We start from the raw sequence: 14982 nt of genomic DNA, 5'->3' as shown, positions 1-14982 counted from the left end.
TCATTTACTTTACCAATCACTAACCAGGTACGTACACACCATATAATACCTAATTGAATAAAGCCTTGCTCCCTTCGGCGAAAATCCAACGTGCAACCTTTTCCATACACTTGTGCACGCATCGTAAAGCTGATAGTCAGCTATTGATAAAGGAACTTTCAATTTTCGTGTCGTTGTTATCATCGCCGTAGATGCGCGATGCGCCAGGCAGGATTACTGGCATTATCATGCATTTATCTATACAAGTGATAATTCGACATTAGCTGGCAAGGAAGGTCAGGTAAAAACGATGAAACCGAATAAAAAATTCATCATAATTCGTGTGATGGGGATGATGACGACGACGACGTTACAAAAAGAAACCCATGTGACCTGAATCCTTTCTCTATCTCTAACAGGGTATACCCGAACCTACCGGGACTCTATTTCTGTTTAGCTGGCACCCCGTTTCCCCAATGATTACATACACGCAGATCTAACAGATATAAGATAAAACCACAATCCCAGTTCGGTTTGGGCAGAACGCCGACCACCGTGGTCAAATTCTAAAACAGACGTCATCGTGTAAACTGTCACGGCCATAGCAGCCCCTTTTGCCATGGCCCGAACCCTACCGCAAACCATGAAACATCGCACAGGACCGCACATCTTCATGTATCGCGAGGATTCAACCAGTCGCAAGGTTTCTTCCTGTCAGCAGACAATCAAACGACCAGCAGGGCCAGCAGCAGAAGTAGTAATTTGAAATCAAATCAAAATTTTAATGATCTGATGATTTTGTGTTCGCATATAATAGTAGAGAGGAGTAAGGAGAGCAGGAACAATCACGAGAAGGCGAAATGAATTAGCGAGCGGAAAGTTGCGTGATCTATTCTTCTTTAACCTGTGGGCGGTGTCAATGCTTGCTGGCGCGGGAGACGAGTGTTCGACACAACCCAGCTATCTGGCTGCGCTCGTTGAAGATTCTGCTGTTCTTCGAATTGAGATACTATTTTTATTGTGCCTGTACTTACGCTCTTCTGAACTCGTCGTGCTCTGTAAGGTAGCAACGGTGGCGAAGAACGGGGCACAGACTGTGGCCACGATTGGTTACATTTACCGGTCATCTGTTCTCCTTTATTTTATTGTTGCTCTGTCTTTGCTGTTTTTTATTGTTGTTGTTGCTTTGCCCTGAACACGAGGGAACTGGCCGCGTCTGCGATGCTGCTGCTGATGGCGGCGACGGCCGATGTAGATCACAATGGCTAGTTACGTTGTGCGCGTTGCTACTGGGCAACGGAATCTGCAGTTAAATTGATCCAACCAGGAGAAGAAGACGAAGCTAGGGGATAAGATGCTGATCGAAGAGAAATAATCACGCTTAATCTAAATATGTCTATTAGTATCAATATTAGTACAAGAACTAAAGAGCCGGCTCCACTTGGCAACCGAATTTAGACAGATCAGGCTGTTCTATGTCGCTGATTGTTCCATACTGTGCTCTGCCACTTTGCACCAATGTTTCGATTTCTTCCCAGATGATTCATCAAAAAATCTCTTTCTGTTGCTTTTTTGTGGGAAAGATACGCCTCTTCGAATTTTCCTTACTATCTTTAGGATGAATCGAAAACAGTAATTTATTGTTAGCCTAGCGCCATATTTAAGCAAGTCAAAATGTTCGTTAAAATAGCACGGAAAGGCAGAGGTACGTGGTAGAGATCACACAACACTCGCTCGCTCACACTGGCTCGTTCCAGCATATTTCAACCTGCTGAATACTTTGCTCCCCATAACGATTCATGTTTTACAATTTAACGTTACATTGACATTTATCCGTAATAGCAACGCATGAATGGGCCTTTTCTTTATTCTGGGCCTAAGCGTAAAGCTTCGTTAACATCGTACCAGACTGCCGATTTCAGGCACGGGCTAAACACCTGTATTTCAGGATTGACACCGCTTGAGCTGGCAATTTCCACTGAACCATTTTGGTAGCGTTTTTGTCTATGTTGGACAGGAGAAAAATTACAGACCAAAGAAGTAAGGGAAATGATGTGACAGGAATCTCGAGGTACCTCAACTAGTACAGATAACTGGTATGTTTTCTGAACGCTACACTTTCAGAAAAGTCCCTGCTTTTCTGCGATTTGGCTCGGACCTTTTCTTAAAGCAACAAATACTCCTACGCATTTCTATCCCACAGTATATTTTATGTGTTAGCCACAAAGCATATATGTATTGAAAAATCCCAAACAAGTGTATGTATGTCTAAAAGATATGTTTACTCATGTTAAAAGACATCACGAATAAATGTTATAACATGATGTCTTAACAACCTGGAGGCACATTATGGTACGGATGTAGTTCTGAAGAATGCTAGCTTTTTCCATTTCGACCAGAGATCTTTTCGTTATAATGAGCTTGCCTGAAGAGCATCTCATTCAATAAAGAACTTTATAGAAACCGTTAGTTTTTATTTATGAATATTTTCTCATTTTTGGTTAACGTCTAACCACAGTTATCTGAAAGTTTGTTCATCGAACCTTCACTCAGGCCGTAACTCTGAATTTGATAATTCTCTTCATTGTTAACTGCGAAAATTGTCATTATTATTATGGTGCTGTACAGTAGATTTAAAAGTTTCTCTTCATGTTTAGTATCTATTGAGACCACATTTATGTAACTAACGATGAACTTGGTCTATTTCAGCCGTAGTTACACAAGTCTGTACAGCTAAATAAGCATAAAAAAAAGGTTCCGCTGGCCTAGGTTTGAAGCTGGGCGCATGAGTAGATACTTGTCGTTCTATTTATACAAGGTCCGAAACAGCTGCTTTTGCATAGTCTGATTTGAAGTTCGATCCGAACAAAAAGAACCAGTCGTATCCTATCTCTCTAATTGTTATCTTATTAATGTATGAACAAAACTTGTCTAGCGCTACGATTGTAGTTGTTGTTGGTGCTGTTATAAGCAATTGATTCGCATGCGAGTCGTCCTTTACTGATCCTTTCTTCGTTCTCAACTGATTTAAGATATCTTCTGATGATGATGATGATATGAAGATGATTCTTCATTGCGAGCATTCCTGGTTTACGCTGTTTTGTACCGGCATCGATGCTGGTCTACCCCTCTTGCCCTCTGCCTCTTTCTTTCTTAGGCTAATCCGTCGTCGTTGACGAAGCTGCTGGCCGTCACCGTCTGTAAAGGGGCTTTCTATTTTGTTGCACTGTACCTGTAGCTGTTTTGGCATATTCCCTTAGTCACAGTAGTAGCTGGTGGAGGTCTTTGCTGAAGTCTACGCTGGCGAGGAGTTTTCAGGACCCTTGAAACGTGGAAAGACGAGAGCGAGCTAGTGCTCACTATTGGCAATACTGTAGTTGTAAATATTTCTATAAAATGCTCGTTAATTGCTCTAGCTACCGCTGGTGTTATTATCGTTACTATTATCTGCGTGTACTTTTTGTGCTTAGCGCCATTGAACACTACGGTAGTAACAGCAACGGTAGTCGTAGGGCCGCCAAAATCTTTTACCGGGGGCGTCAAAGCCGAGCGACCCCAGTCTCGGTTGCTGCTTTCGCCAGAAGTGCCAACTTCGTTGCATATATATAATGAATGAATAAATGCGTTGTATATGTGGACAACGATGAAAGAGCTTTATGTCCGCTAATACGGGTGTGACGGCAAGCAGCAATCGGCTGATCCACCATAGCCACGAAAAGGTCTGATACAGGCCTTTCGGATAACAATATGGGGCTGCTCGTATGCACATATTAGCGAGCATGCGAGTGCTAAGTGCTCAGAGTGAATGTTCGAATGGTTTGATTTAGTTGTGGGCTTGTTTGGATTGCTAATGTTGTATCGCGTCTAGCCATACTTTATGGGTCGATTTCTTATCCCATTCAATAGAATTAATTTTTCAGACGTGGCCGTACCGTGTGTTTTTCCGCCTAAAAAGATCCTAACGTACTCATCTCTCGTCTTGTTCTGTGTCAACTCGTATTATTTTAAAGTTTAGAAGTTATATTCATCCACTGAAATCCGTTCACAATAACCCAATTGAAAACTAGCTTTCCCTAATTGTTTATACCCTGTCATAAACTGTAAAGGTGTTTGGTGGTAATGAATTAAGTGGCACGGTAAAGCAAAATCGAAAGCCAGGTGAACATGAAAACTCCTTCTTGTTATACTGTGCTATACGGGAACGATCGAAAGTTTGGCGATGGCCAAGGCTATAGAGACGGTAGTCGCGGATAAACTTCATTCACACTACAAATAAATTCTGTTATATAGCCAAGCCAGCTATGGCAGCAAGTAGATTATCGCCTTTCCTTCTATCTATTTAGTTGTATACTTCTTTTCCGTAAAAATGAAGAAGCAGCAGGAAAAATAGAAACAAGACAAACAAATAAGACCGGCCAAACCTATCCCTTGTAGTAACTCTTCTTTAACGCTGTTTTTCTTGTATGTCGTTGTTATTATCGTTGAGCTGTTTTTGCTGAATTTTTGGGTGAACTCTGCTGCGTAGGACGTATATGTATGATATATATATATATATATATATATATATATATATATATATATATATATATACACGTAGAAACAAGCTGGCTGTTGTGGCAACAAAAGAACGGCCTAGGTAGTAGCTGCCAATATCGTTTCGTTGCTTTATCGGTGATGTTTGTAGTGCGGAGCCGTGAGCGTCACAACGAGAAAGAGGCAGAACGAAAGTCGTTGATGATGTTGTTGTCGTACTTTCGGCTATTCCCACAGTTTCTACTAGCGCCGCCAGAGCACCATGGTCGACGTGAGCATGGGTGTGGCCGACGCGAATGAACGCGGGCCGACTAGCATCGACATCGCTGCCGCTAGCGCGCGTGCTTCTCAAAGGAGCGGCGCCTGCGCGTCTTTTGCGCTACCGGAGAAAGCACGTCGATCAAGAGCCTGAGCAGACTCTACCGCCGCATCCGCTATCACCGTTACTACACAGGCTACCGTGCGCATTGGCTGACTGGCTGGCCGCTTTTTGCCGTTGCCTCCTTTTGCTACCGGAATTACTACTGTTTCTGCAGTCGCGCCGTTCCGCCTGCTATCGTGGACGACGCTGGTGTCGCTTCTGGTGTTGAAGTTGCAGCTTCATGCGATAATACCGATGTTGATGGCGATGGTGAAGCCGCCGATGGGGTGACGTAAGGAGGAAAAAAGACAAGGAGTTGCTACCGATCTACGTACATCTATCATCCATCGATGACAATGACTTGGGAATCAGATAGTATGATGATGACGCTAAGGGGAACTGAAATTAAGAATGCCAAAAAAATTATGATTCAATAGGTTTACTAAGTGACATGAAAAACACAAAATATTTAGTGAATCGTTTCTAGACAGTATTTCAACACGAATGATATGTGTTAATTAAACTGATATGTTAGGGAGTTATATCCCAAAAGATAACAGGCCCAAGTTATATTGAACATAATTTAGCGAAGGGATATATCAGATAAAGATAATATAGTGAAAGTAGTGAGGCATTATTGTCAATTATTATTAAGACAATTAAAGTGCTAAACCATAGGCTTCTATATAAGTATCGAATGAAAGCCACGACAAAGTTTATAAACGTCCAAATGTCTAAGTTAAAATTTAAAGTTCTTTTCACTTATGAGCTGTTGATGTCTGGCCATGCAAGTCGTTATTGAATTCTGTGCAAGCGAAGAGTCCATTTGTGTTCTCCGCTCTCTTTGTTGTATTCAGATTAAGACATTTAATTTCATATATGCCCCATACAGAGTTTCAGGCTACAGCCATTGTCGCACGTAGAATGACTTAGATTTTGGTTATTTTGTAATAGAAGTATAGCTTTTGTCACTTTTTTGCGGGAGGCGAAAAGCGGAGCGTCATTTATACCTGTAGTCGCGCGTGGCTCTTTCTTCGGTAGCTTGCTAAATGTAGACTTCAACGACAAAACTACCGTTAAAGATGAAGCAGAAGTCCCTTCTTAAAGTGAAGTATCTTCGTGAAGTCCGGGGCCCCACTGCTTCATTCAATAAGCTCAGCAGTGAATTTCGACAAACGAATGGACATCACCACAACAGACACTAACCGCATTTATCGAAATAGTTCTTTATTTATTTATTTATTTAGCATTGACCCGCTAATTCTTTTAATACTTTGCAGCCCGTTCTATTACTGACCGGTAGACATTTGAAAAAAAAAAAGATTTATATATCCATTTTTATGTCGATGTACGTATTAAACTAAATGAAATGTAGTTTTTGTGAATTCTAAACGGTAGGGTTTTTGGTATTACTTTAAAGATACGCTAGATGGGATGATTATCAATATTACGTAATGTTTGTTTAAATTACACAGTCATAGCGATATTTAACGCAAGAGCTATCTTCTCAATCATTACTTTTAAGATTACCAAATTTATATGTGCTTAAAAAAAACGTACGAAAGTGTGTACCATCGACCCGTACGTGTTTCGGCGCTTTTGGTGAGAGTCTGGAAATGTTAGAATTTCTGCCTGTTTGTATTTCATTGACCCTGTGAGTTAGTTAACGTAAAGGGTATCAGTCACATGCATTGAAAATGAATATAAAACTACTGGAAAACTTTCTACGATAGTTGTTACCTGCATCACGCGTGTGTGTGCGCGCGAAACCCATGAATTGTCTATTATTAACAAAAATCATTTACTATCCACATGTACCGTAAGGATTTACCAACGATCCAAGGTACAACTGATGCAGGCACAGGTCGCTGGTGCCTGACTCAGGCTTTTCGAGCTCTGCTTAGAGTCAAGCACTAAATAAAAAGCATACATTTATTCGACACATGTGTACATATTCATAAAGGACAAAAGTGTTGTTTTCGCTGTACATCTTTAAGTACAGGTGCAGCGGGGATACAGATCTAGGCGGTTTAAATGAACTAATTCCAGTTTGTTGTTATGGGATTGGGTTTGCTATGAGCAACACTTTCAATAAGGCGAAGCCTGTTTAAACACCTTGCGAACTTTATAATGCGAAAAAAAAATACCGAATAACGGACACTAGACTCCCTTAAACAAAGAAGATGCGAACAGCTGAGGCTAGTTAGGAAAAACAATTACGTAGTACAATCGGTTTGGTTACTACGGCTTCAGCATAAATTCAGATGCTAAAGCAAAAACCAAAAATAATTGTATTTCCTTGCATTTGCAGCATTTTGTATCAAGTCAGCTTCGAGAGTATAGTGCAGTTAAACATGAATCCTACTAGTAACTTTCTTAATATACTCCAAGCAGCGACCGAAATTAATGAAGTCCTCACCAAGTTCTGACACGTCGCTTGGGTGGCTGGTTCAACAAGAGATGGCGACAAATTCAACGATTCGTTCGATCATATAGTTTATCAGATTTTCTCGTACTGCCGACTTAGAAGGCGAAAGCGCCTACCCTTGATGGCACCGTTCTTAGTCGTATAACTAGCTACCATGGCAGCATTCAACATTCGTCTGATCGTCAGTGACTCAGCACGAGGGGTTTGGTTGGAAGACCACGATGGCTGTACTTCAGGTTGCCGCGTGTCTGCATATAAAGTAGCAGCCACTTCGTACTGATCGAAAAACTACTGCACTTCACGAAATCACTAGACCAGTAGTTTTAAGCAGGCCTGAAGCTCAAGCCCTCTCGTGAGTCAAGAGTCACTGCCGCTTGCAAAGAGCGTCAATTGTAACGATCTGAACAGTCTTCACTTCTGGCTCACTTCAGTACCCCTACGTAACTCATGATGGAACTAATTCTATTGAGCTGAAAAATCATCCACCCCCTGCTGCTATATCAAGATAGTCCCAGGGGTGAGCGCAGATCAGCGATGAGTCAATTATATAGCGAAGGACAATAAGAGGCTATATACATGTAACAGGCGTGCAAATATGTGGAGGCGGGCTCCCATCAAGGCGTGTGAGCCTGCTTATGGAAGTTAGGAACACTTGACTAAGATAAATGCCCTTTGGAAACCAGGAATTTCTGCAGCAGTAAAAGCTATGACATGCATACTTGCAACATAATGCCCAATTTATATTTGTCCAAAAGGCAGATAATTTTGTGTGCAACAATACGCATTGTACATCGTAATATTTTTGAGGCTGCTACGGCTATAGTCTAACTGGAGAGTGGAATATAAGACTGCGTGCAATGGCAATCAAACATTTCACCGAGATATGGTGCGTGAAAATTGACTAGGAGATTTTCACCCGTCACTGACCCTCATCCTACACCCCTATATACTCCGGATCTAAACCGTATTGTTATAGTGGTCACCCAGGAAAGGGCGCATAGCGTAACTGGTTCCGCCCTAGTCCACCGTCGAAACCTGCGAAAAGCATGCTTACATTGAGACGTGTCACCCTTAATATGAGGTACTGTAGCCCTTATTGCTTCTTCCATTGGTTTTTTGGTCTATTGCAACAGTGAGCCACAATGGCATCACGTGTCGACGACATATGGACGAAGAGACGCGTAAAACGTGTTGTTTGTTACAATGATTCTTATGGCTGCCGCCACTACCACACAAGTGTTGTTTTACGCGTCAAATCAGTACTCTTGGCAACCGGCCACGGTCGCTGCTACTACCGAACTAGGAGGGAAAAAGACCAAAGGTTTCTTTATATGAAAAATCTCTTTGACCTTCTGGTCGAATTAAATTCCGGTACATACAAATTAAGTACGTACAATTGTCCTCAAGGCATTGATTCCCACTGAACAAGTTACTACAGATTTTCCTCTTCGTCAGCATCATTCTCCATGTACCTGTCAGTGCATGTGAGTTAAAAGGACTCGTAGCAACAGTTGATAATTAGAGAAATAATGATATTCATGCAGATGCATCGGTACGCGGTGTGTTCTTTTGATGTAGTTCGATGGGATACTACCGCCGTCACCGTAAATGGTACCAGCGATAAAGAGAAGTACTGAATTTTCTGCCCATTCAGTGAGGTCGTAAATGCGACTGCTTATTTTGTTTTCTGTCGAGAACCAGTTAGTCAGCGTGCGCACTTATCGATGAGCTTCTCAGTTAGAAAAAAAACCTGTTCAATGAAAAATGGAAATGCTATACAATTTGAGTATCCTCTATATGTTGCTCGCGCTGATATCCTTCGACACGCTACTAGACAGCTCGAGACACTGCCGGCCGAACCTTATCTAATGACTTTTATGATTGCCCCCTTAGCGCATGTATTAAGTTGCAAAGAAAGTTCCTGCCCCTAACAACCTTCCCTTTCCCCCCTTTCTCATTTTTTGTTTACGTTTGATACACCGTTTGAAAGCTGCTGCCTACGAGTCGAACAGTTGATCGGCTCGTTTTGTCGACCCAGGTGCATTTAGTTAACCTGGGAAGAAAAGATTCAACAAATGAGGCGTGGTGGTTTTGCTTTATGCCAACGCAAGGCCACACACTAATGATCGTCAAAGGCTTCCTTTCAGGTTTCAAGTCGGAGGTTTTGTTGCACCTTCCATATTTTTCGGAGCCTGCGCTTACGTCTTTCCCGTTTACTGGCTAATCACCTTCATGGTCTTATCTTGAACCAGGGTCAGTACCTCAAAACATGGTTTCAAAACTTCTCCGAGATAAATCAGGTACTTTCTGACAAGATGGCATACATCATCTTACAGCAAGATGCAAAAAAATCGGGAACGATGACGAAGGATACATTATAAAATAATCTTGTCACCGGAATAAAATTTTGGTGCTTTTTATCCAGTACAAAGTGCTGGGAGCCCCCTTGCCAACCGAATGCTTACGTAGCTATGATGGAATGCGAAAATTCACTGCAGCCTTGATTGTTTAATATAGATCAAATATTCCCACGGTAACGACGAATTCGAGTTTAAAGAAGTATGCAGTGAAAAAGAACATCCTTCTTTTACCATTATCGATTCAGCATAAGATAGAACCGGCCTGCTAATGAAAGCAAGGACAACCTTACGGACGAAAGGTTAGAGTTCATAAGGTTTTTCTCTGTTCACTTTCATCTTTCTTGTCCTTCTCGTTCGCCTTTTTCTCAAAGTAAAGCTTTTCAGAATAACAAGAACGGAGATAAAGGCCAGAGTTGTAACTCAGGACAGAATCTAAGGGGTTAGAGGATTACTCGAGGTCCTTTCAATGAATAGGAAAGAGCCGACCTTATTGGAATCATTTTTCCATTGTTAACGCTACACAAATGATCTTACTGACCAACAAGGGAATAACGCCGCATTATTTACATTATCAAAAATAAAATAGATATGATAGATAATAGAATAGTGATGATTCAGGTAGTGAGTGCACACATACACGAATGTACAACAGATATCCAGTAGACTTAAATATTATTGTCTCTTGCGGTCTCATGTTTAACGATTCTCGGACGATCGTCATATTGACGATGATGTACCTTTGCCCTATACCCTAATACCGAAATTATTGTTCCTTTCTGCTATTGCTGCGGAAAAGCTTTACGATTGTCGACCTATAGCATCTATTATCTCTAACCATAAACGTCATCTGAATAGAATATATAAAAGCAGGTACATGCTATTAACGATAGTAGGTTTAAAAAATTTTATAAAAAAGTGTGCCACTGGACGCTTCATTCAGCGAACGATTTTCAGTATTCCTTTTTTATAACAGCCGAGTGTGTAGATACAGATTTTTCACCTCCCAATCCGTTAACTCTGTCGTATCATTGCGATGTTGGATGCTGATTGCGTGTGGCTAGAGATCTGTGACGTTTGCGGTTTTGCAGAGGCAAAATTCGTCAATGTCCCTTAAAGTCTGGAACCCTGTTCTAAATTCACAAACGTCACACTAGACCAAAAGTAGTTGGTTTATAGTGGAAAGACCTGCGGCTCTAGAGTGGGAGACATTTGGACCACTTTGAAGCAAGCCAGTTTTTCCCATCCCCCTTCTATCATTGTGATAATGCGTCGCCGTGCTCCATATTATCGAGCAACGTATTATATTTAAGGCTGGCTTCTACTCTCTGTGAGTTGCTCCACTTCTCTAAACCAGAAAATTTCATGCAAAGCACAAGTTTGAAGTGGGTATATCTGCTTTGTCCTTACCAGAAATAGATAGAGTACGCTGCAAAGATCAAGACTGGTGATGTGGGACGCAACGTGCAACACGTATGCCTTGCACTAATGAAACACGCAGTATTATGTTTAGATAGTTCAAAGCGAAACATCAACGTGTCCAAGAGTTCATCGAAACATCCTAACTTGTATAATCATAGCTACATCGCTTATAGTGGTATATACCACTCATTCTAAGAAAAGTATATCCACTATACATAGCATGCGTTCATAGGTTATTTAGTATTCATAAAAGATTTAATGCTGGAAAATGCAGCGATAAGCCGCTTAGAGGTAAAGCCTGCTCTGATAATGAGCTGGCTTCGTCGCTATCTTGGTAAAGGCGTTCATACTAGCAGGAGCGGCCGTAAAGAGAAGAGGCAACGGGAGCTGCTGAGGAAGTTGCAGGACCAAAAAGGCGTCAGGTAGGAACAAGGCCGTCATCACGCATGTATGACGCGACGGCAACATCAATAGCAACTGTAGCAGCAACCGCTAAGCGCACATGGTTTTATTACGCAGCCGAAGCACCCAAATAGCAGAAAATAGCCCGGGGAGGAGAAGCGGGGCCTAAATTTAAGGGCCCCACAGAAACCCCACGGAAACAACAGGACTTTCGCGCCACCCCATTTCACTTAACAGCTCTTTCTAATCAAGAGTCAAGCCAAGTTCTATGAAATATTCGTCGTATCAAATGTATTAGTTTACATTTAGGGAATTGCACACTTTATCAAACTGCTATTTCATTAGTCAGGCAGCTTATAAAAGCTATAACCAATAGAGTTTAAAGGTATTTTACACTTTTTATGGATTAAAAAACGCTAGTCTTCAAGGGATTTGCAAATCTATAAAAATATTATTTTTGTCCCTTTTTTAGTTGCCTGTACGCCATAAGGCCCGTGGCGTAGGTTGATACAGAGGAAATTAATATAATCTGTACCTGCGTGCGAAGGCCCGTTTGAGGGTAGGGCTATGCCGAGCTCACTTGAGTCTTGACCAAGTAGGATCATTCACTACGTGTTTTCAAGAACAATATAAGAAAATCATCAGTATCCTCGAGCATCCAAACGTAAGGGCAACTTTGAGTGATGCCCTTTGCAGCTAGAGCTAATGTAGGGACTATATGTCCTTCCAATATTTAAAACTGTGCGCCAAAAATGAGCTACATCCTAGCTATTAAAAGGTCAAATTGTCACGAACTCTGAAAATAAGGAATAGACCGACGCAACTCATTCGAAAATGTGAAATTCGGAATGAAACTATCAACTAAATGCTCCAGCATGTAGCAATTAAAAAAATGTGACACCCTATGCATGTTTTTTTGGTTGTATTTTACTAGCGAGAATTTGAAATTGCTCATATCTCAGACATATAGACGAAGTAGCTTGTCTGAGTCCCAAAGTTCTATTCTCTATTCCGCTGCCCGCCAAATAAACTAAATCAATCTTTCACACTCGCCTCAATGTAGGCGTGACCCCTCAGCCTGTTTCCCACTCACAAGCTTCTACCAGTCTCTGGTCCTGCCACGTCCAAATGGAGAAACACACAATTGCCGAGCGTCTCCTCAGGCCTGTAATACACCTATCCACATGCAGAACTGACAACTATTTATACGTCTAAAATATCTTTGATTAGTTTTAATAAAGGTTGAAACAAAGTTTGTATTTTTATGAGTTGATGTTCCCTAAGCAGTGCATTGAACGTGCACCAGTGCGCGTTTTTTTTTGAAATAATAATCAAATTTTCTATTGACTCTCACAATGACTCCTTAAACGAGGTGGTCTGTGATGAAATATATCCTCCAAAGGTGTAAAATTTAAAATCTGAGATTGATGCTAGGATTATTTTCGAAAAGCAGGAATTTTCCTTCATTTTACATTAACCGGTTGAGAGTGATAAGTAACAGTTATCCGTGTCAATCGATAGAACTTGTGAAGCGAAGAACGGCGAAGGCAATGTTATGCAGCCCATCACAGCCTAAGCTACGCTACGCTCCGTAATGGGCCTCTACCTCGTTATGTCCGTTGAAACGAGCAGGTATTGCTATAATGTAGTGCTCATTCTAGGCCAGTTTAGTCTACGTGCAATAACCAGTCATCTCTCGTTAATTGCAGGTATTGTCTATGTGCCTGCTCTCGAAATAAGCCAGCGGAGGTCGACGGTCGCGTGTGTCTTGCAACCTTCTCGTTTCTGTTAGCAGCCCGTAAGTGTTTGAGGAAGCTCAAGAAAATATAAATAATAAAGTAGACAAGCGAAAAGGCTGTTGGCAGCTAGTTCATTAAACTAAATGATCGATACTGCTTTACTATCTTTGTTGACGCGTGCTTACAACGACGACGGTTCAGGTCCATGGCTATCGAAACAGAAGCGGCACTAGCAGAAGACGCATCATTAACTGTTAGCACGATTGAAGAACGCACGTGTTACACGAACCTATAATACTGTGAAATACTGTAGCTCTCGCCCATTAATGAGCCCCTGCGCAGACTAGTTCGTGCGTTACACGTACATTCGGGCTAGAAAACCAGAAAACGACACACGTATAGTAGGGGAAAACGATGACTTACTTTGCAAATTAATTTAAGTTAAATACAAGTTACTGTGGTTTTGATGGGCCAAATGGCAAGTTGCGTTAGGCTTAAAATAATACCTATCATAACAGTAGCTGCAGCCCTGTTTAATTTAAACCAAATTCTTCTGTCTTTGTATGTTGTACCTGTCTAAACTATGTATTCGTATACATTGGTAAACTTCTAGCTGTAAGGAGTACAAAATTTCAGCGCAAAAAAACCTTAGCATTAAATCAAAAGCAAATATATCTTTTTGAATTTGAAAACGACATCAGTGGCAAACTCTGGTTTAGATTACATACTATTTTCATCATCACCTGAGTTTTTTAAAATTATCTTAGCTACGCAATCTAAATGCAGGCAATTATTAGTTTAACATGATAGTAATGAATTTGGAGATTCTGTTTTTGATTTTCTTTTTCAAAACTAGATTGATGACTATGGTATTAGATAGGTCACTGCTGTGTTTTTGTAGATACTTGACTTTGCCCAGATAAGAGAGGTGTCTGTCCAGTTTTTAGGAACTCTAATCAGCATCGTCGTGTCCTGTTGTTTATGCTTTCCCTTATTCGCTGTAAGTTTTTTAATTCATTTTGCGATCTGGATTTCTACGAAATGTCAGCATCTATTGCTTTTCGTGCAGTGCTTATTATTCCTGCTGCACTCAGCCCCTTCTAATCTACTTCGTTTTCACTCTGGGGACAGGTGTTAGCTATACGAGGCGAAATGAAAGGTCGAGCCCGATTTCGGCACTTTATCGCAGCTTTTGGTTGAAAGGAGACACGCGCTGTTCCCTAAGCATTTGGCCGAGACAAGCCGTCTACCTGTGCTCCTTTGTTCAGGCGTTCAGAAGTAGGCCGCGTCTCGCCCTATTTGATCTTGAAGCGTAGGGGAAGAACAGGTGAAGATGATGGGGACACAGGCGCCTAGATGGGGACAGCAACGAGGGGCTACTAGAGCAACTACATCGTCCCGTATTGAAAAGTTCGACACAGCATTAGAATGACGCCATTATAAGACATGCGTGATAATGATGGATTCTATTATTACTATTAATATTATGTAACAAGTACGTAAGTTCAGATCGTTATTTGTAATCCTATTTAGTTAATTTAACTACTAACTTTAAACACTTAAGGAATTAGTCTGTTTGAGGAAAAACGTGCTTTCGCAGGGTAAGCGCAGGACTCACCTAAAGCTTAAAATTCAAACATTGTGTCCGGCTTCTGCTCCTCTTTTACCAGGTATCAGCAGCGACTTCTATTTGAGGAAAAGAAAGGTTGCTCTATAACAACATTACCCGCATACGTGCTCGCCTAAATGTTCAAACGTAGG

General features: G+C 41.3%; 1 long non-coding RNA gene across 1 annotated transcript in view; it reads right to left on the bottom strand.

Annotated features, from left to right (window-relative positions):
• Positions 1 to 2432: 2432 nt before the first annotated feature.
• Positions 2433 to 14982, bottom strand: part of LOC147756692 (uncharacterized) — a 50760-nt gene continuing 38210 nt past the window's right edge. Inside the window, exon 4 of the long non-coding RNA XR_015323321.1 lies at positions 2433 to 5272. This is a non-coding gene — a long non-coding RNA (uncharacterized LOC147756692). The remainder of the gene's footprint in view (positions 5273 to 14982) is intronic.

The sequence above is a fragment of the Varroa destructor genome, unplaced genomic scaffold (assembly GCF_002443255.2).
Source record: "Varroa destructor unplaced genomic scaffold, Vdes_3.0 BEIS01000003.1, whole genome shotgun sequence".
In the NCBI taxonomy this organism is placed as follows: Eukaryota; Metazoa; Arthropoda; class Arachnida; order Mesostigmata; family Varroidae; genus Varroa; species Varroa destructor.
This window is presented reverse-complemented; position numbering and strand designations above follow the sequence as displayed.